General features: G+C 37.9%; 1 protein-coding gene across 9 annotated transcripts in view; it reads left to right on the top strand.

The window, feature by feature from the left end:
• Nucleotides 1-10426: 10426 nt before the first annotated feature.
• Nucleotides 10427-23091, top strand: part of TANC2 (tetratricopeptide repeat, ankyrin repeat and coiled-coil containing 2) — a 304309-nt gene continuing 291644 nt past the window's right edge. For 5 of the 9 annotated variants that reach the window (XM_064495696.1, XM_064495695.1, XM_064495692.1 and 2 more), the window contains exon 1: nucleotides 10428-10670. The gene's annotated coding sequence lies outside the window, so the exon portion shown is untranslated. Of the gene's footprint in view, nucleotides 10671-23091 lie in introns of all 9 variants that reach the window. The other 4 variants (XM_064495693.1, XM_064495689.1, XM_031468841.2 and 1 more) reach the window with 2 other exon arrangements.

Here is a 23091-nt window from a genome sequence, read left to right as displayed (position 1 = left end):
ATATTTCCTAAGAACAAGAGCATGCTCCTATCTAACCTTAGCACAAACATCCAAATTAGGACAAGGACATATAAAACTTAGAGTTCACACCAATTTCTCCAATCTAAAATCAGAGTTCATTTTAGGCTTCTCACTTTCCAAATATGTAACTCCCTTCTCCAAAACAGAGAAGCCTGCTCTCACCAGCCTCTTTTATTTCCTCGTTTGCCCTATAACCCTGTACGTATCAGATCTCCCTGCCATTTGGTTGTCTCCTCTGCCCCACCCCTGTGGCCTGCAGCCTCTTTGGCCTCAGCTATGCCATTCCCAGCCATGCTGGTCTCCACCCTGCTGGCTGCTGCCTTTTCAGGCCTTGACCCTGATCATGTTAGTTGCTGTGAAAGGGAAGTTAATTTATTTTTGAAGGGTATGATGTAAGAGATAGACACACACATATATACTTTTTAAGTGGATAACTCATTATCCTGACATTTATTCTCAATTATCTGAAATGCTTCCACATGTTTGTGTCAGCAGTTGATGATCTACTCCCTTTCATTAATCTATTTTTTGTGACCTAATATCACACTTTAATTACTGTGATTGTATAATATGTTTTGATATCTAGTAAGAAGCCTCTCATTATACTTAAAAAAAAATCTAGCTATTCTTAAGCATGTACTCTTCCAGATGAATTTTAGAATTAGCATGTCAATTTTGTTAAAAATCCTATTGCAATTTTGATTGGAATTACACTGAATTTGTAAATTATTTGGGTAAAATGTCACCTTTACAATATTGTGAGTCTTCCCATGAGGGAACATGGTATGCCTTTTTGTTTATGCAGTTTTTAAATCTCCTTCAGTGACTATTTGTTGTTCTCTTTGTGTGGATATGGCACATATAGTTTGTCCCTAAATTGAAACAAAATTTTTTGTGGCCATCATTAATGAAATCTTTCATCTTCTTTCCATGTATCTTGTACATTGTTGAGATTATACTGGATGTATAATTTTGTATCTTGTTTTTTAACTTAATATTAAGCCACACAAATTTTCTAACTATGAAATATAGTTTTTATGGTTGCATAATTGTCCATCAAATATTTATGTACCATAATTTATTTAACTATTCTTTAAGGTTGGCAAATTAGATTGCTTCCAATTTTTAAAATGCTAAATACTACGGTGATGAAATTTGTGCATAAAATCTTTGTTCTATTTTGGATTACTCCTTAAAATATATTCCTATTAGTGATATTTCTCTATCTTATGCAGAATACAGATATTCCTTGAAAGGTCTTGGATAACACAAAATCAGGGTAAGTTGAAAATATCTTCGCATTTGTTTAAAGTTTTAATATTTAGCTCTTATTCATTTTTTTTACTCTTACGAACTGGTCTTGCCTTCTGTCCATCACTTACCCACTTTTTGGACATGATTAGAAAGTAACAAGACAGGGAACAGTGTCATAACACAAGCTGATGCAGTGAGAATCTGCGTGGGAACAAAAGCCCTGCAAGACTGACCATGGAAGGCCATCATCTCCCTGAATCAGCAACTTCTGGTCTTGCACTCTTACTTTGTGTTCATTTATACACTTGACTCTTTTGCATTCCTCAATGTGATATAAAATCTCTCACAGCTTCAAAATTTTATTATGTGCCTTATGGAACTATTTACATAAAGTTGAGTGCTACTTAACTCTGAGGGTGTCTGTATACTGCATATAATTTAATTTTCTTGATTACTCAGGGTTAATATGAATCAAATTTAAAAGTTTCTTCCCCAAGCCCTATGGAGGTACATAGGACTGTTTTTCCCGATGCTAAGGGCACGAAATTGCTGTGCTTTTTGATCATTAAGTCAATTTTTATGCCTCCTTTCATCTCCACTCTCCTTACAGACTTCTAGCTTTCTCCTTCTCAGGCTACCTGCATGCCTGCATGGGATAATTTCTCCTCCCCCTTCTAGTTTACTGCTTTTAATTTTTTATGAGTTTGGACACCAGATTGCCAGGTCTTATAAAATCGAAACCAAGTAAAAATTAATAGCCTCTGAGAAAGGGCTTCAGTGACTCTCTAGGAGTAACGGGCATGGTCTTTAGGGCATGGACTTTAGTGATCTCTATTCTATTTCTGCAGGTCTTTTCCCACCGCCTTTATTTCAGATAGATAAGACTATCAGATAGCCGAGTTTCACACAAATTGAGTTTCATCGCAGTTCTCAGGTTGGTAATGTAACATGAAAACGCCCTTTTCCTTTTCCTCTACTGAATTCTGATTCTTTACTTCCTTTTGTTCCCCTTACATTGTGTTAGGTTGACTAAACCTAGAGAAATTGGTACCTAGGCTTCGGGTCCAATCGAAACCTTCATTTCCCCTAACTTTTCTTCCTCCCACCTCTTTTTCATATTTAAAAACTTTCTACATTTCACATCAGCAAAACTATAATTTCCTTGTATTAAAAAATCATTTCTTGCCTGTAGCCTCTTTTGATTAAAAAGAAACTAAGCATATGCCATTATATGAAGAAGACAATTTACACAACTCAACTGGATACTTTACTCTTACTCCTGGCTGATTGATAAGGGCTGTGGTACTAAACCATGACTGTGTGGTGGTTCTCTGTAAAGGCCATTCTCCCTTTGCTGCTGATTGCCTCTCTTAATATTTAACTACCTTGTAACTACTTAGGTGCTTTGAGTGAGGGGATGGAGTAGGTTCAATAAAACCCACACAAATATTGGAGAATCAACTCAAACTTCATGTCTTATTAGTGGTGGGCCAGTGGCATCATCTTTGTATTGGGGCACAATAAATAGCCTTGAAGATGACAGTGTTGTAATTTCTTTAGCATGTTGTCCTTGGAAAAAAAATACAACTATGAGAGCAAAATGGGTGGTCATCAATGTTTATAGTTTCAACTTTGGATCACCTCAAACTTTCCTATACAATGCTATTCCTCACTCATTTTTTAAATGCATTGAATTGTGACATCCATGCATTTGCAGGTGAATGAACATTTTAAGCTCTTATACAATGGCATACCTACCAGTCAAGAGTTTATTTTCAGCAGCATCTCTATTTTCAGTATTTTTAAAAATAACTATTTGAATATTTTATTACATTTTTAGATAGTAGTAGTAAGAAGCCTAGGTTTCCTAAATGTAATAATTGAGCAAAGATGGAGTCATTAGCTATATATAAAGCAGGGACTCTATCCTCAGTCAGGTGGATGCTAATGAGGACAAAATTAGAAAATAAAATACATGCTGGAAATAGTTTATCGAAGATCATATCTTAAACATGAGTTACAGGTAGAACTTGAATATTATTTTCAGCTTTCTGGGGAAAAATTCTCTTGTAATAAGTAGGACATTTAATTTTTTCACAGTCAACTTTTTTATAAGTTACCAGGAATGTATTAAGAAACTGAACAGGAATGGGTAGGAAATAAACTTAGGGAGTTCCAGGATTCTGTTGTTGTTGTTTTGTTCTTTTCTAATGGAGGTACTGGGGATTGAACCCAGGACCTGTGCATAGTAAGCATTCACTCTGCCACTGAGCTAGACCCATTCCCCAAGGGAGTTCTAAATGGAACTTTATTTACCCTCCTTTTCCGGTCCAAGTGTCTTTTATAGAATTTACATTATCAATACTAAGTATCTTCAAACGCTGTAGAGATGTGAGGAAGAGGTCTATGCCCAAAACAGTACCAAACATAGAGGTGCTTTCTGCCTGTTCTTCTCTGTTTCCTTTGCTGACTTCCATTTCTCCAAAGAAAGGTGTTTCTCAAGTTTCAGTGATAAACTAGGGTGTCTGATTTATAACGGTAAATGTATTTTCAGTTTCAAGTTGTTATGAATTGAAAGGGCATAACAATAAGGTAAGGGTTCTTTGAGGAAGGTTGGTTGAAAGGTCAACTTGGTCCATAGCATTGTCCTCAGTTTGACAAGTTCAGAAATTCTAGCCTGTCCATAACACAGAGTTAGATTCTGAAAGGGTGGCTCAGGCTAACTCAACCCATGAGAAACTGTTATATTTTCCAATGGGCCAATTTTTAATTTTAAAATGCTAAGTTATACATGGATTAGAATGCTTATGGTGGTATGAACAATCTTTCCATCCCCTCTTTTTTACAGATCTTGATTAGTTAATAAATTCAATTCACAAATATATACTCAGCATCTATGTGAGATAGATGCTGAATAAATACACATATACATAATTAATCTATACATATATACATTAATTCTTAGGATAAATAATATTCTTTATTAATTGTAATGAAAATCTTCCTCTTCATTTTCTATTCAAATATTCTAGATCTATATTTTAATTTGGACTTTGTCTCTTACTGTTGGACCTGGGGCAAGTTATTTTGAGCCTCAATGTTTTCACCTAGTAAAACGGGCATAATCTTTCTAAACCTAGAGAGTTTTTATGAGGATTCGATTAAAGAATGTAACATGCAAAGTGCCGAGGCACAGGCCTGTTACACTGACTGATAATAGTCCATAGAGACTTGCCAGAACTTCCACATGTACCAACTTAATCCTCACATCAACCCTGTGAGGTAGGTATAGTTTTTAACCCCCAATTTACAGATGAGTATTTTGAGATCTAGAAATGTAGAATAACTTGCTTATGGTCACACATTTAGTAAATAGTTGAATTAGGATTTGAATGCAGTTAGTCTGGGTCCAGAGTCCTTGCTCTTAAACACCTGTGCTGTACTCCCTCTCCTTGAGTATTCATGGTTCTCCCTATCTCACCTAAATTTCATCTTTCTACTGGCTATTTCCACTCCGGTGACTTTCCATTAGCTTAAATCAGGAGTTCTTACCTGGAGCCCATAGGTGGGTTTCAATTAATATCTATAACCTGTGAATTAATCATACCTCATATATAAATGGCAGAAATGTGGTTTGAACAAGCTTAACCATGGAGAAATTTCAATAAAGGACTAGGGTATGTCCTGGAATCCAGGGATAGGAGTTTAATGGGTCCATGTATTCAAATGCTCTTGAGCATTCTGTTTCTCAGGCTCATGTGTTAGGAAACCATCAGCTAACAGCATCAATAGCTTGTTACTAGTGAGAGATTAACTTGATCCTTTGAATATAAAATACAAAAATTCCAGAAAGGGCTCTAACGTGCCCAGCCTGGGTCAAGAGCTCTCTGGTCAATTCCATAGGCATCCATTACAAATTGTGTAACATATATAAGCATGAAGACATTTTTTTTTCTGAAGAAAGGATCCATTGACTCTGTCAGATTCTCAAAAGAAGTGATTTGTAACTCAAAAGCAGTAAAGTACTACAAACACAAAACATGCCAAAACCATCTCTTTCTCTCTTATCTTTCAAGCCAATCCTTCTTACTCCCCTGCTTTTGTCACAGGTACCAAATCTTCTAGACAGTTTGTCTTGTCACCTTGTTGCATTTTGATTTCTCACTGTTGTTTACCCTCTGCATTCAGTTATTCAGAAAGGTCTGTTAACTCTTCTCATGCAATAGCTGTTGGAACTATTCCTTTCTATCTCTACTGCCACAGTTCTTGACTACCAGCTATCCTCTTCTTTAGTTCACTAAATAGTAATATCTTATTAAGCAAATCGCTGTTACCTGTCCCTCCTGGCTTCAATCTACCTAATTAGATGAATGTTTTAAGCACTGTCTTCTTGTCATTTTTCTGCCCAATAATACCTCATGGTATTTCCTTTCCTGGGCAAAACCCTCTGCAGTTTGGTCCTGGCCCACCAACCCAACCTCTTACTGATTTTTTAATCTCCTGATTAGTAAATACTCTTCTATTCATTCACACTTGTTGCTTGCTGGTCAGTTCTTCAGACCTGCAACATGTGTATTTGTAGTTCACACCATTGATTGTCTTCGTTATGAAATAAGAAAGCAACTCATCACCAAAAGGGGTTGATTCTTGCACCTGAGGTGTTATGCTTATTCCCTGCTCTGAACTTTTGTTGTTTCTCCAGGGCCCTTCATGGAATAGTCCTTCTCTCCATCTACATATTTTTCTTATTCTACTTTCCTAAGCAGCAGTCCCGTACCATTCTAGTCAAACTTCTCTCTCTCCCTGTTATGAACTATTGCAGAACTCACCGTTTTGCTCATGTGACACAATTCTATAATATGCTGTATTAACATTTAAATGTTTTAAGCATTTTGCTTCCCAAATAGATTGTGAGGATCTAGTAGGCAAGACTTCTCTCAAATTAGTTAAATATGCCCTGTAGCACTTACCACAGTTACAGGCATACAGTAGGCACAAATACTTGTTAGGCATTTATAAATGTCAATGTAAAAATACATGGTTTTGCTTATTCATATTATACATGAATTTTTCACTTTCCAAAAAAGAAATGTCCTAGAAACTTCTTTTAAGTAGTAGCTCCTCTGTGTGGAAATGCTTTTAAGTGTTAGTCTGGAAATTAAGTATTCCTCAAAAAGGCTGAGGTTAGACTTGGTGGGGAAAATGTTGAAGCTACTGAGTTAGAAGTTATCAATTGCAGGTAAAAAGAAATGAGAGTATGGAAAACAATCAATGAGAGGGGGAGAGTATAGCTCATTGGTAGAGTGCATGCTTAGCATGCTTGAGGTCCTGGGTTCAATCCCCAGTACCTCCATTTAAATAAATAGATAAACCTAACTACCTTCCTCCACAAAAACAAACAAAAATAAATAAAATAAAAGTATTTAAAGAAAAAGAATTGAGAAAAATCTCTTTTACATCAACTTTTCAGGAATATTTTCATTGTGTAACATGGTTCACATTTTTTAAAAAGATGTATTCTGTGTTCTCATTTTCATTTTACATAGCATCATTCTGAGGTTAACTGATAAAGGATAAAGCTTATGTTTGGGTTCAGATTGTGGCTCTGCAGCCATTCAGGGTGACCCTGATCTGGTCATTTAACTTCTCAGAGTCTCTTTTCCTCCCTTATCTAGAAAGCTGAGATAACAATACTTACCTGATAGGATGGTGTAAGAATTAAATGAGATAGTATGTGTGTGTGTGTATATGTATATATATATATGGCATTTAGTAAAGTATTTGCAGCCAGCAGGCAATCAATCAATGGCAGATGTTATTACTTTTTATTCAATAGGGAGAGAGTTAGAGGAAAAGGTGGGCCTAATGGTTTACTGAAGAGATTTGGAGGTGCCAGGGAAGACACGCTGTACGCAGAGATGAGGGACTGTGCAGAGTTGATAGAGAAAGGAAGGTCATTTTGAATGGTATAGATGGCACTGAAACGTTGAGAGGGATAGGGTATGGTTGAGCTACTTTATGGACAATTATTTATAGGTTTTTCTTACATGGCATACATTATGTTTCCAAGTTCAAGTTATAGACTAAATTATCATCTTGACTGGAATAGATTTTCAGTAGGTTAAAAAAAGATAGCATTCTCAGGATTCCAGGTATTAGTGACAGAAAAGGAAATCAGGGTGAGGAGTTGAGAACAGAGGTGCCTTCTCTCAACAATGTCGCTCTCTATCTCTGCAGTACCCGACCCTTACCTCTATCAGGGACAGACTGTTTCCTCCACAAAGAGTGTGGCGGCAAACTGCAAGACTTAACAGCAGAACCATGTGGAAGAGAATGTGCTGAGTAGAATCATGTTAGATGATCAAAGCAGCAAAGCAATAAGTTCATTTCAGTGGGCACTGGCACTACTCAGTGTGAACATGGGATCTTGGAAAGGTCAGCCAAAAGAAGTGGAGACTGATCTTTGGAAGTATGGTGAGGATAGTGAGTCAGAGTTACTCACTTCAGAGCAAGAGACCCTGTGGGTCACAGCTATTAGAGCTTACTGTGGGAAAATCCAATAAAGAGCTCTGCTGCTAAAACTGAACAATTATAGTGTTTTTCTAATTTCCAGGAAGAATGGATTTAAAGGTTTTCATTTTGTGAATTGTTGTGAAACTTTTGGTACTTTGTACCTTGTGAAAAGTTGCAAATTTTAAAGGAAAAATGCAGACATATTATTTCTTTAAAATACATTACTTTTTAATATGTGGGAGATCTGCATCAATGCAATAGAGCCAGATTTAGTGGTAGTAAAACTGTGTCAAGTCCATATGGCAGAATTCAATCTAATAATATTTCATGGTGTTCCAAAATGAGCACCATAATTTCTAAGTAGCGCCACCTGAACTAGTTTAAACACCAACACATTACACCCCTGACTGCCTTTTGTTATTTCTTGGGGAAAGGAATGTTGTCAGCTCAGTGGAACTCACAGGCAAAGGCTAAGATACAAAGTGATCTTTCAAATAAATAAAAAAGACCAAAAGAGAACTAAATAGGGTAAATTTGAGTGCAAGAAGAATAACAGAAAAATAGCTAATGTTTCATGAGCACCTATTATATACCAGGCTCTGTGATAAGTACTTTTCAAATACAATTTCATTTAATCTTTACAACCATCTTGTGAGGTAACATTACCCACAGTAGATAAGTTGAAGAAAAAGAAGGCTGATACCTGCTCAAGGTGACACAGCTGGTAAGTGGTGGTTGACAATGAGATTCAAATCCAGGTTTCCAGACTCCAATCATAATGACGTTGCAATGCTTCTTTTCGTGTATACAATTTAAAAAAAAACCCTCTAAAAATTGAGATACAGTAAAGCACACAAATTGTTTTGCATATATTAACCCTTATAATCAAGAGCTAGATCAAGGTATTGAATATTTCCAGCAATCCTGAAGGCTCCCTCCTGCCCCCTCTCAGTCAGTTCCTCCAAAGTAATCACCATTCTGCCTATATCACCACAGATGAGTAGGTTTTAATTAGAAAAATTTAACTTTTTGGAGTTATTGCCAAAAGATTCCATATACCAATCCCTCACTTTGCCATTTTAGCTGTAGTATTCAAAGCTATTCTAGCTCTAACTTTTCAAGCACTCGTTGTAGAAACTAGCTGTTGGAAATGGCTTCATATTCAATTTCTTGCATTATTCTGAAATACTAATTTTGAAAAAAAAAACCACCAAAGAAAATCCTGGATGAAGTAGATTCAAAGGAATGTTATCAAACCAATCTTAGAACCACCACAGACACAGGTTGCTTGACTGAAGTAATTTGGTGCATCTATTTACAATCATGGTGTCTCATTAGGGAATGGATGACCACGAAAGGTGAACTCAGTTTATGGAAGGAAGGACTAGCCAGGTAGAGTAGGTAACAGTGATTGCTTTGCATCATCTTACAGCACACACAAAAAATTTATGTCCAGATATCCAACACAGTTGACTTGCTGTTCTATGACGCAGGGGAAAGGAAGGGTAAAGAGGAAGAAGATCTAGGTTGAGGGAAGTGGGCAAAATATGACCTTCAAGAAGGCTTTATTGTGGTGGCTTTCTGTGTCTTGCCGACTAGCTCCTAAAACCCCCTGACTTCTTGTCCAACCTGGCAGTGACGGAAGGAGCGTCACAAGTTCACCTCAGGCTCTCAAGCTGTGGCTGGTGAGTTTCAGCAGTGATTCTAGATAATATATCTCCCTTATTTCACCCCCTTCTCCACTCCCCCTTCCCTCAAATTTCTGGTTTTGCACTTCATTCTATTTCCCACACCAGCCAACGATGGCACTTTGAAGCAGTCCACAGATTACAACTGAGCATCAGGGAAAGAATCTGTAGCGTTCGATGACTCTAGGAGTGATATGTGTATTAGGGAACTTAAGTAGGGGAAATCTAGAGGAACGTTCTGGCCATCAAAGCAGCAGGACAAGCCCAGAAGTGGGCGCACGTGACAGCAGCAGCACCTCGGGAGTGACATCACCCCTGGGGGCGGAGCCGAACCATCCAGGGCCTTGTCTGCCACTGAGCGCCACTCTCCGCCCCAATGAATGCCCACGACCCCACCAGTCAAAGCCCCCTGAGGAAACAGAAATGCCAAGACCTCACAGAGCGGCAGAGCCAGGACCCAATCTCTTGGCTGAGAGAAGGGTTCGGCCTTCGCTCTCTCTCCCTGCCGCTCCCCAGCCCCAAACTGTGGAGGGGGCGGGGGCGCGCGCACTCCACCACGCACGCGCCCCCACGCACGCGCTCTCCCTCCGCGCTCGCGCTCCTCCCCACCCCGGCCCGGAGGGGGCGGGGCTGCGGGCGGCCTCAGAGGGTGCGACGCCCCCGGCGCGGCGGCGGCGCTAGCGAGCGGCCGGCCGGGCGCGGGTTGTTGGGCGCGCTGTTCCGGCGGGGCCCGCTTGCACAGCCGCCTCGTGCGAGCCGCCAGCCCGGCTGGGGAAGCTGCGAGCGCTCCGTGTGCCGGGCCCGGGGCTGGTGGCGCTACCCTCCCGCCGCCGCCCTCCGCGCCTCTTCCGAGCGGCCCCGCCCCCGTTCCCATCCCCCTCACGCTCACCTCCTGGCTGTGCCGCGCGCGAGGCGGAGCGAGTCGCCCGCAGCCGCCGCCGCCGCCGCCGCCGCCGCGGTGCTGAGGGGCGAGAGCCTGTACCCGCGCCGTCGCTGACAGGACTGCCGCGGGCTGCGCTCGCCGCCGGGAGGCCCCGCCGCGCCTTTCCCGGACGCAGACCCACCGCGGGCGTCGGAGCGCAGCGAGGTGCTCTGGGATCGCGGGCGGCGCCGGCGGGCGGCGCGATCCTCACAGGAGACCCCGGGGACTGGGGCTTGACCCTGAGGTGCAGCGAGCCCCCCTCAGAGCGGCAGGTGAGAGACCCGGGGAGCTGGGGAAGGAAAGGTCGCTTCAGTGACAGGGGCGTTCTCCTTCAACGCCTGGGCTCCAGGGAGAAGGGTGGGGGCGAGCGGGGAGAGCGAAATGGGCAGCGAAGTGCCTCCGGTGTCCAAGGCGTGCGGAAGGTTGGCTCCGAATGTGGCACTCAGGGTGGCTTCGGATGGGTCCGGGATCGATCACTTAGGTGTCACCAAAGGTGTCATGGACTTTGGTACCGAGAGAGTCTCCGGATGACGGAGACCCTAAAGAAGATGCGAGGCAGATTGCTAAACGTGGCAGAGAATGTGGTGCAGAACGAGTTGCAAAATGTGCCCCTAGAATGCAGCATAAAAGTAGTTGTGAAATGTGCCAGGTAAGGCACAGGGTGGATTGGCCTGTGTGGCGTTGAAATTCACGGTTAGAAGTGTTATTAGTGATACTGTTAATTCCTCTGAGAAAGGAGGCGTAGTCTAAGAAGAGATTAGTAGGGTTTATTGCTAGATATTTTATCACAGGAAATCGAGAGGAGCTATGATATGCTGTTTTTTTGATACAGAGATAGTGCCCACGTGAAAGAAACAGGCAAACTGTGTTTGGTTGTGAGATGGGAGAGAAAAAAATAGGGCCAAAATAATTCCAGGGTTCGCCGTCAGCGTGTAGAGCACTGACACAATTGTATCCTGTGTTCTGTTTCAGGTGTGGAATGTTTAAAATGGTTTTCACCAAACATAAACAATGATAATTAACATTAGGAAGAAGATTTGGTTTTTTGAGTGTCTTTCACTGTCTTTGCTCCTCTCCAAGAAAAGAAAAAAAAAAAATTAAAAAAAAGAACACCCAAAAATACCCCCAAACCACCTCACATCTTGACCATAATTCTGAGTTCAAGATCATTAGGCAAAAGGAAATTTTTTTGTATGTGCCCCTTTCTTCATTTTTACACAGGTGAAAATTTCTGGAATGAGGAAAACAAAACAATATGGTGAACAAAAGGGATAAATTTTCAGGCATTTTTGAGGGGTTGAAGCCAAAAGCTATTGCAATGGTTAATTACAGTGAAATATTCTTGATGTTGGGGGGCAAAATAGGAAAAGGAAATTGAATACAGTAAATGTGGCATAAAAAGCAACAACATGGATACTGTCATTGGAGTGCTTCTTGCAGCATTTGCCAGGTAGATCATCTTAGGAATGTGAGCACAGAAATAAAACATTAAATATTCCTTCTCTCTCTTTCTCTCTCTCCCTCTCTACATACACGCACACACACACACAATTACCCACATGCTGCAAAACATTGTGACTTTCATTTAAGAAGAACATCTGTGTTTTGAGAGGGTTGTCAGAACATAGCTGGAATTTCAGAAGTAACAAAAGACAGCTCCATGAGTATTTAATATAACTTATATACATTCAGTGAGTGTCTGTATACTATGAAACAAGCAGAAATATCTGCATGTGTTCATTAGGATATATGAGATTTTAAAATGTGCTTTCTGTTATAATTCTTGTAGAGAAACTGAATTACTTGCTTGAATGTTGTTCTTATAATAGGAACAGTAAGTAATTTGCCAGATAATCTGAAAATTCATACTGATTGGCCTCCTCCTGGATCCAGATTCAGCTATTGAGGGATCATTTGCTTCAAAGACAAAGCTGGATTTTCCTTGGTGATTAATTTTAGGTTTTAGTCTTTTCTGTTGCTGTGTCCCTCACCTTGAGGCTATGTTGAGGCTAAAGCAGAGGAGAGGGCCAGAGGAGAATAAAGAGCAGTTCTGTTGGGTCTTCCTGTTTTGTTCTGACTGTAAGCCATATGTACTGCCACCCCCTACTGTCTGTAGGAAGAGGTGATGCAGAGCCCCATTCTTTTCTTGTTATCACTGCCCCCTTGTGTAAGGGAAGAAATTGATAGTTGCAGTTTGGGAAACAGCTCTGATTGTTCTTCATAGAGTGGTTATGTAGATTTATGACCATCTATACAGAGTTGCCGGGCTTTAAACTTACCGTTAGTCAGGCTTCATGTTTAATGTCCATTTTTAAAAGTAGCTTATTTTAGTCAGTAATTCAAATTGCTCAGAATGTTTTCAGTATGTTTGGGAAGATGGTGCAGTGTTATTACTAGTAGTAGTACTAGCACTAGTAGTAGTGGCTCACCCTTACATAGCAGCTGCTTTGTGCCAGTCCTGTTATACAGGTTTTAATCAGTTCCAGCACCGTATGAAGTATGTACTGTTGTTTCCATTTTACAAATGAGAAACTGAAACACAGAGATGTTAAATAACTTGCCCAGGGTTATTTAGCTAGCAAGTGGAAGAGCTGAGTTTCAATCCAGGAACTCTGGTTCCATACTCTGTGCTCTTCGTCAGTGAACTGTATTGCCTTCTCAATCAAATTAGTATTGACACACATTGTTAAAATGCAGGTGCCCATCGTAAAAAAGCAAATTCTGTAGATGTGGATGAGCCTAAGTAAGTTGGAAGACACATAAATGTTAAGCCTACAAATACACCAAAAATACGGTTACTTATGAATTCTTCAGGAATTTAGTTTTCTAATTTATTTCTGGGATTATGAGTAGAGGAGTATCAGTACTTTCTGTATGGTTAAGGAAGTATTTGTGATGGAGGTTGGCTTTGGGAGGAACTTTAGAGGTACAAAGTTTTACTTTCAAGTAGTTTGGATGTGTTTGTGTATATAGTGTGCAGCAAAGATTTACTGGTGCTTTTGAAGAAATAGTATGTAGATCTCTCTGTTGAGCCACAGAAATAATTTTCTATGGAAAAATTATCTTTTTCCTACCAACTTACATTTTTATGGTCTCTATTTATTTTAAGAAGTAATTAACAAAAGTGGATTGGATGCATATGTATCTTTTGTTTCTTCCTTCAACAATTATTTGCTCAGGTTTTTCCTGCACTTAAGCATTGTTTTATAGATATTGACTACATTTGAAATAATGTTTATAAAAATGTGTACAGTATAAAAGAATAACAATGCAATCAACACTTGTATACTTTCCACCCAGTTTGAGAAGTGGAATGTCACCTCCTGTGCTTGTAACAATTATTTCCTTCTCTTAGCCAAACTTTCTGCCATTCTGTGAATCACATATGTCATGTAATCAAACATTTCCTTCATTTTTATATACATTGACTGATAAGGAAATCCAGTATAATCTACTGATTGTGTCTAAGACTTATTCATGTAATGTTTATGTACTTTAGTATATTTAATAAATTGTCATAGACTCAGATCATGCTCTATATTTATACTGGTTGATGGTTCATTTTAGCACGCTTATAAAACCTAATTTGTTGTTTGCATCTTTATCATAAAGTTTTACTAACATGGTTAAACATTAGTGGATTATTTCCTTCTTCCATCATTGGTTCTTGACTGTCTCTGGCTTTTCCCCTCCTCTTCCTCATAAAGGCCTTTGTTCTTTTTGTGTTTTTCTGAATGACTGTGTGCATTGTTTTGAATGGAGAAGGAAGTAGGCTTAGAAAAGAATATACTAAACCAGTAGTTCCAAAGGGGAATATTAAGGTGGTTGATATTAATTAGATATAAGGAGGAACAAGTGTGATTAGAGGAATGAATCAAAATTCTCTCCTTGTCATATTTCTTTCTCTTACAGAATTACACTGATTGGGCATAGTAGTTCAATTATGTTTGATTGTACTTATATAGAATCACCAATGTTAGCTGTAATATTTTTGCTGATGGCACCCAGATTTTATTTCAAGGAGCTAGACCAAGCTGTTGCAGGTGGCTGTATATTTTCTAATACTAGTCTGATCAAGGTAACAAATACTGTAAAATAGTTTGGAAGCTAGTTCAATTATTTGGACTATTTTTTTTTCCTCAGCATTGACCTATCTGCTGAGTGCCTGTAGTCATCAAATACTGTTATCATTTGGAGAGTAGGCACTGTGTAAATATATAGTTTAGTCTTTGTTATAATACCATGAAAACTATCACTTGGTTTATTTGAATAGCATCTTTTGTAGTAACTTGTATTAGATGAGGATTGTTTACAATTAAAAATAATGAGTTGAGGAGATGTCTGTATGGTAATAGAGACTTGATGAGTCTAAAAATCTGTGGAGAGAAATATGTTACAAGAAGAGCTTAAAGATTTACAGCAATGTTTCTCCACCCAATGGTTCTTTTTCTTTTAGAGGGATATTTTTACCTTGAGTACTTAAGATTCAAGGTAATATTAGAAGTAATTGTAATACCATAGTTTTTTTTTTTTCTGGAAACAAATTTTTTTTATTAGGCCAGTTTATTTTATTTACAAAATCTTTATAGATCATTTGAAAGCTGTGTTTATGGATGTTACAAGTATCAGGTAAGTTGCTTTCTTATGGGCCAAACACTGTAACAGTATCTTGTTATGTTCAGCTTCTGTTTGTCCTTGAATAGTTAAAGGTAAACATAACTAAGTTTAAGAAGTGAAGGAATTAGGTTGGTGTTAGTCGTTATCATGCCCTTTCTTTACCCTTTCCTTCCCCATAATATCAATTTCTGTCCTCATTCAGTACATGGTATATCCTACCTCTCAGACGCCTTTCTTTCGATCAGAACTTGGGAGATTCTGATGTCAGTCATTTAAACTGAGTAGTTGCATTATAGTGAATAATCTTGTTGGTATGTTTTTTAAATATCTAATCACCTTAGTAATGATTTATCTGACAGTTTCATCTTGTGCCTCCTAATGACACTCATGTCTAACTCTGAAGAAGTTTCTAACAAAATGTATTATTTGATCCTACTTTTTTTTTTTTTCCTCAAAAGAGATATCCCAAGTAGAGAGGTTTGGAGCACAGATATAAAAGAACATTTTTCTTTGTTTGCCCTGGTCTCAGTCTCTCATATACATCTTTTATATTAAAAAGGTTATTGCTATATGAAGAAAACTTTGACTTTTGTATATTAGTCTATTATACAGACATATTATGTTTAAGGTATATAAGTTGAGTTAGATTTGTTATGTTGGAAAATCGGGGGATTTTTGTGCAGTGAATTAATACATTAAATTATTCATTTAAATATTTATTGACTACCTTTACTAATTTACCTTCACTAATATAGTCTTTCAGTTTAAGGTGGGAATTTCATATTCTTCCTTAAATAAAAGCTAAATTTGTAATTCAGAATTCTGTGTCCTAGATATTCATTCTACCTCTGGGAAAAATATAGTTGAAAAAATGTTTTAAAGTTTGTCCCTTTCCTAAAATTTCACTGGCCAATGTTGGTAACTTTCACCATTTTCTTTACCTTGGCAAAGGTATCAAGAAAAGGAAGACAGTGACTTATATGTTTCTTTTTATAAGTATCCGCAAGTACTGCGGACATAAAATTCACAAAGAAAAATGTATAAGCAATAATAATGGAAAACTTCTGTTATTCCAAACAGATGTCTTTGGACTGGGTAGCCATGCTTATTTCCTTGTCTGTAATCCTGTGCTTGCATTCTCATATATGATTATATCAGATAATATATCTTATTATAGAGATTCACAACATGAAGAAATATGACTCCAGTTTTTTTTTTTTATTGCTGTGGAAACTCCCTTTCCCACCTATGGATCTAGTCTTATAAGCAGATTTGTAAGTTATTAAATTTGGAAATGGGAGCGGGTATGTAGATACTGTGATTTAATTCCTTAGGCATGGAGAATCTGCCTCAGATCGCAGCAAATTCTCTTTGCCTACATGAAAGTAGTCTTTTCTTAGCCTTTTGTTCCTAATCTTGCGTTGTAGGGTCTCACAGTTTCTAACTTTAATTGCTAAAATTTGGTAAGGCAAAGCTGAAGAAGCTTGATGGATATTTGTACTCTAGAAATCTGTTTCTGTTCAAATTCCATGGAATCCTGTAGAGCTCCCTAGGATTGTGAATTAGGGTGAATGAAGGTAATTAACTTTAGTAGACATGTGGGATGAAGACTTACTACACACTCAAATTCTGCTTCAGCATCAGAGAATCTTAGCTGTTCCTTTTTAGGGATTTAAAGAGGAAGAGAGATGAAAGTTGTTGTTCAGACATTGCTGTATTATAGGATGACAGTAGTATTGTTCAGTTGTAAGAAGCTTTTGAAATTTTACAGTCGTGAGACTCATTGTATTTGTGAGTTTTTGAATCATGAAAACACGTTCAAATTATCGCTCTGTCACTTACTAGCTGCATGAGGGGCTAAAATCTCTCTTGCAGGGTTTTGATGATGATGAAATGAAATAATGTCTGAAAATTCTTAGGACAACGTCTGGTACTTAATAAATGGTAATTTTTATTAGGTTTTGGAAAGTGTCCTGGATTTCTGTTTTTTGATGTGTGTTTTACATCGCTCCTCTCCACAGTATTTTATTAAGCATTGTCAATTCAGCTTTTCCTTGTTATTTTGTCTTGCTATCCTTTTCAGCCCAGCAAGCCATTTTTTAAAAAACCTGTGGTAATTTGGCTACTCTTAAATTTTATTTGTGTCTTGAAATTTTCTTTTATGCAGGATTTGATGAGAGCCGAGAGAAAGAGTTGTTGAGTAACTAAACTTAAAAATAGAAACTCTTAGGAGGGAGATGCTGTTGGGCAGACTCCTGGTATGTGTTTCTTTTTGGAGTATTTCCCTTTAAGCACCACAAACTGGACAAAAATTAATTTTTACTCTCCTCTGTAAAATAGCAAACCACAGCACTTCTTAAGACAGTGAGCCCTTTGATAGTTCTTTTTTCCTATTTGATCATGTAAACATTTTCTATTTTTATAAACACTTCTCATTTTTTGTGAATAACTGGAACTTTTTCTGTGTGATAACTTTATTCCTTTCCCCCTACCCCAAGGACCATGTTGTTAGCTTTTTGTAATTTTTCTTTATTTTCTTTTTTTTTTAAAGATTTGTATGTAACTATCAGTCAAGGTGGCTGGTTTTCTTTTGTGATCTGCTTAATAAAAAGAACTGTCTATTTACAGTATAAAATAATACACCAGTAAAAGTTTGCCCTCTTTAATATAACAAGCTACCTATTAAAAATCTTATTTTTCCCCAAGCTTCAATTATTTGTGTAACATTTTGCCCATTTCTGCTAATTTGTGTATATATCATGCTTACAGTTATTCATTAACTATTTTTCTTTAAATGGACTTGACTCACTTTCTTAGTTTTATCCTTGGTTGTCATAATATCCATAAACTGATAAGTTTGTGCTAGTTACAAAATAAAAACTAGTTCATCCTGAAGACATCTTGCCTAATGCACTTGAAAAAGACCACTTATTCTTCTGTTTGCAACCATTAGAATAAACAAACCAAGGGTGAACAAAGAAAAAGTATTTTCCTCTCCTTCTCCACTTTTACTCCTTGGGGTAGTCAGTTAACCAACACTTAGAGTGTTTTTTAACATCTTTCTCTTTGCTCAAAAACAGATAAGCATATATACACACATATATAGGCTTTTTGTAACTTGCTTTATTCATTTAAGAATATATCATGGCTATCTCCAGTTTAGTAAATGGAACTCTAATTAAAAAAAGCTGAATAACATTCCATAGTGTACTACACCATAATTTATTCTGTTGTTCCCCAACTGATGGATGTTAAGATTGTTTTCATTTTTTTTTGCCATTATAAACATTAGTCCACTCTTACTCATGACTAGACAAGCAAACATTTTAAATAAAATATTAGCAAAATAAATCCAGCAGTGTTTTTAAAAGATAATACATCATGATCCAGTAGATTTCATTCCGGGAAGGCAAGGACAGTTAAATATTAACAATTTATTAACAAATTTCAAGATAAAAACCGTATGATTATCTCTTTTGGGGTAAGTTGGGGGACTCTGTGCTGTATTTATATAAAATAGCACAGGGAGATGTCTCCACGCAGAGAGTAGTCTTAAGTTTTGAACAGTTCTTTGATCCTCAAAGTTGATAGACAAAAACTTTTTTTTCCTGGCATCTTTGGGAGGGTTTTCTGGTATCTGGGCCTTGACTTTGACCTTGGCCTCACTACTGGCCTTTGGTTGCCAAAGCCTGGTACTCCTGACACTATGGATGTGAGCACATTTCCAGAATCTGAGATGGATGATATGGATGAGTCTGTTCAATTTAGGGCTTGGCACCTTTTAAGATCTTGTATTTGATTACTTTGGGCTAGTAAGTGCCTTGTTGGCTTCTGTACAGGTGCTCATTGTCTTGGAAACGTTGGCCTGAATCTTTTTGAGGCCTTTCTTCTTATACTTGTTGGCAGAATATGCATTCCTTAGGATCTAAGTTTCTTGAAGTATTTCTCAGACTTATCATACATGATATTGTTCATGGATTCGGCCATATCTCTGTTGCCAGCCACCAACTCTGGGAGTGATGGAGACTGGAAAAAAGAGACCCATGACTATCTTAATAGATGCCAGAAAGGCATTTGATAACACTTTGGAGTAATTTCCTCAAAGTATATGTGGCATAATTTCTGAGTCCTTGCTTAAGTGAAGATGCTTTCTTTTGATCAGTAAATGGTATCTTGGCTGGGTATAGTGCTCTTGGATCATTATCCTTTTTTCCTATATAACACATACACCTTTTACCATTGTCTTCAACCTTCTTGTGCAATAGATAAGTCTGATGCTAGTCTGATTTTCCTTTCTTTATAAAGAACTGGTTCTTTATCTTCTACACAAAAAGTCTTGCCATCCTTAGGCTCTGTGAGATTATCAAGCCTAATCTCATGTCCTTTATTCTTTTTATATCATGAGAAACCCAATACTGCCAATTCATTTCTCATTTTCTAGACTCTAACTCCTGTCTGTATAGTTCTGTATTTCCTTCTTTTTGACTCTAGCTTTTCCCCTCCTAATTCTTTAATGTTTAGTAATAGTAATAGTAATAGTAATAGTAATAGTAATAGTAATAGTAATAGTAATAGTAAAATCATTTTGGTCATTCTGAGATGATATTCTCAGGTACACATTGTGCTCTTTCAAAATGTAATGTCAGTTTTTTTTTTAAATTTCAGGAAAGTGGTTTTGAATTAATGTTTTTACTGTTTGTTCTGTTCCTTACTTTGATTTTCCTCATCAGGGGTTCCTGTCATATGTATGTTCAATCTTCTTTGCCTGTCTTCAATATTTGTCACTTTTTTTTCTCAAATCCTTTTTATCTCATTTTTGAGTTAAAATTTTTTTTCTCTTTCTTACCTTCTATTTTTCTTAAGGGACTATCTGTTCTTGTCTTCATTTTTGGAATGCTTCTTTCCTTTTATTTTTAATTCTTACCTGAGTTAAATCATCTCATTTTGAGTTTTTATAATTCTTATATCTGTTGTTCTTCCCTGTGTTGTGTCATTTTCTTAAGGTCTTTTAGCTCATTTTGAAATAGCATGTTGTAGTTTTGATCTGTTGTGTAGGCACACGTTTCTAGCATGCCTTCATTGTCCTCAGGGATGTTACTCTGCTCCGTATGCTCCCTTTTCTTCTAACAACTTTATATGAGATTGACCCTGATACTTTTCTGTGACTCATTTTTCTGTGAAATTAATTAAATGAATCTTTTAGAATGTGGCTGGGTTCAGGAAAGCTTTTTTTTTTAACTTCACAAAGCTTTTTCGTCTGTTGTTTTTGGGTAGTGTTAAAAAATATGGCGGCTTGCTTTCTGAAATTTCCTGGCCTTATTCTCTGCTGGTAGTTTTTTCTGGACCTTCTCTTTCCTTCATCTCTCTTGCCTGATCTCAATTTTCACCCCTTTATGATCATGAAACCCTTCTCTGTGCCTTCTGGATCTCACTGTCAGTCATCTACAGAACTCTCTTTTATCTTTAACCTCTTCTCTAAACATTATTACCTTCCTGCTCTGACTGCAACTTGCCTCTTCCCTGAGGGCACTTGCTTCCCTTGAAGAGTTCTTAAGTGGTAGCTCCTCCTAGTGAGGTGGGTTAAGTATTCTCTTTGCTTTCTCATAGTTGCTTCTATATTTCTTCTGGGCTCATTGCTGGTCTACTACTCCAGTTGTAGTTATTGGTGATTTCAGTATTTATACAGATGATCCTTCTAACATTCTGGTCTCTTGACTTCCTCTTTTCTACTAATCTTGTCTTGTCAACTACCCCAGCCATTCACTTCTTTGGCATATCCCATGCAAATGTTTTTAAACTCTCAGTGTTTCTGCATTAACTGGGGAGCTCTGACAAACTACAGATGCCTAGGCCTTATTCCCAGAGATCCTAATTTGCCTAGTCTAAGGTGTGGCCTGAGATACAGTTTTAAACCTTTTCCAAGGTGACTTTAATGAATAGTCGGGATTGAGAGTCACTACTCTAGATCTTGTTATTACCAATAACTACAGCTTTCTGTAATATCAATTTTGAGCATTTTACTCTCCAGCTACCACCTCCATCTCATCTATTCTAGTACCCAACATCTTAATTCCTTGATCTCACAGGGGCCTTTTAATTTACCACCTTTTCACTGCTCCTCAATGCATTCATGTCCTCACTTCCTTTTTAAGTGAATTCCCATGGTCTATCATTACAGTTGCTCTCCTGCATCTCCCTCAACCCCCTTGACTTGACCTTTCTCCCTTTGTGGTTCTTGCCTGGCAAAACCCAAACCTGGTTAAAACCAACTCTACTTATTTTACACCTGTACACTTGTTGCTGAATATGACTGGAGCAGAACAACTACCGTGACTTTAAATTCTTGGCCAGTACCAAATGACTTTAAATTCCTTACTTAGGGCTGCCAAGCTGTTTTACTGCATTATTCTAGTTCTTCAATACTCCCATTCACTTAGATGATTCTGTCTTTCCCTTGTGCTCAAATTTTCCACATTTCCCTTCCCATCCTCTCTTTCAGCTGGTGACTTTACTTTCTGTTTTGCTAAGAAAACAGAAACAAACTTCCCACCACCTGCATCTTTACTAAAGTTATTGTGAATTAATTGTCTTTTCCTCTCTTGAAGGCTATTCCCACCAATTGTCCATGAGCGCTCACCCCTTCTTGCCTTCTTAAGGACATTCTTCCTGTAATTCTTCTCTGTTCCTCCTTTTCTGGATCGCTGTCGACAGAATAAAAAACAGTTAATTTCTTTCATCTTACAGAGGCCCTCTCTTAACCTTACTTCTCCTTCCAGCTACCATCCAATTTCTTATCGCATTTATACCAGACTCTGCAAAAATAGTTGTCTTTGTTCACCTTATCCTGTGCTCTTTTTTATAGCTGTATTGAGGTATAATTTACACATCACATAATTTATCCATTATAAGAGCACAGTTCAGTGATTATTGGTAATTTTACAATATTTCCATCACCCCTCAAAATTTTCCATGAGCCCATTTGCATTCAGTTTCCATTCCCAGCCCCAACCCTAGGCAACAACTGATACGCTTTCTGTTTCTGCAAATTGGCCTTTGGACATTCATATAGATGGAATCATACAATATGTAGTTTTGCTTTGTTTTATATGATGCAGTCTTTTCCTTCTATCTTCTTTCACTTGTTAGCGTAATGTTTTTGAGGTTAATTCATGTTGTGCATGTATCAGTACTTTCTTTCTTTCTATTGCTGAGTATTATTCCATTGTATGGATATGGCACTTTTTGTTTATCATTCGCTAAATAATGGACATTTGGACTGTTTCTGGGTTTTGTTGTATTATGAATAATGCTGCTGTAAACATTCAGGTACAAGCTTTGAATGTGGATATATGTTTTAATTTCTCTTGAATAGAGTCGTGAGAGTGGAAATTGCTGGGTTTGTGATCCATTTTAAATTAATTTTTATATGTGGTATAAAGTAAAGATCTAAGCTTATTTTCCTGTGTGTGGCTATCCAGTTGCTCAATACCATTTGTTGAAAAGATTATTCTTTCTTCCATTGAATTGTCTTGGTACACACACACACACAATCGGCACCTGGAGTATGAGGAGGGATTATCAATCTCCTGTAATTGTCTCACCACCTGGAACTTGCTGTTAACTCTCCAGTCCATTAGTCCATTGCTTGTTCCAAACAGGACTACAACCTTAGGCTAGTGGAGATGCTGGCCCCTCCCGTTTACTTGCTGCTGGGATGACTACTATAACTGGCATTGCTACAAATTGAATTCTGTTTGGCAGTAGCAGCAAAGTTCTGGTTTTCGTGGCCTGGCCCACCATGGTTGAAGACTGCTTGTTGGAGGCAGCAGTTCTTTTTAGGAAAAACGAGAGTACCCACAAGCAAAAAGAGCAACAGTTTGTTGCTCTTATCCAACATTAAGTAGTTTGCATGAATAAACACTTCTTAGTTTGTTGTATGCTTTTTGTTGGTTTCCAAGGTGCTGAAAAGTCCGATTTCCATTCTTTTTTGAACCCATTCCAGCCAGGCTTTCTCTCCCACCATTTCACTGAAACTACTTAGAGTCATCAGTGGATTTCACATTGCTTCATCGTTTG

Source organism: Camelus dromedarius, chromosome 16 (genome assembly GCF_036321535.1).
Source record: "Camelus dromedarius isolate mCamDro1 chromosome 16, mCamDro1.pat, whole genome shotgun sequence".
In the NCBI taxonomy this organism is placed as follows: domain Eukaryota; kingdom Metazoa; phylum Chordata; class Mammalia; order Artiodactyla; family Camelidae; genus Camelus; species Camelus dromedarius.
Note: the sequence above shows the minus strand (reverse complement) of the source record. Positions and strands in the feature narration are given on the sequence as shown.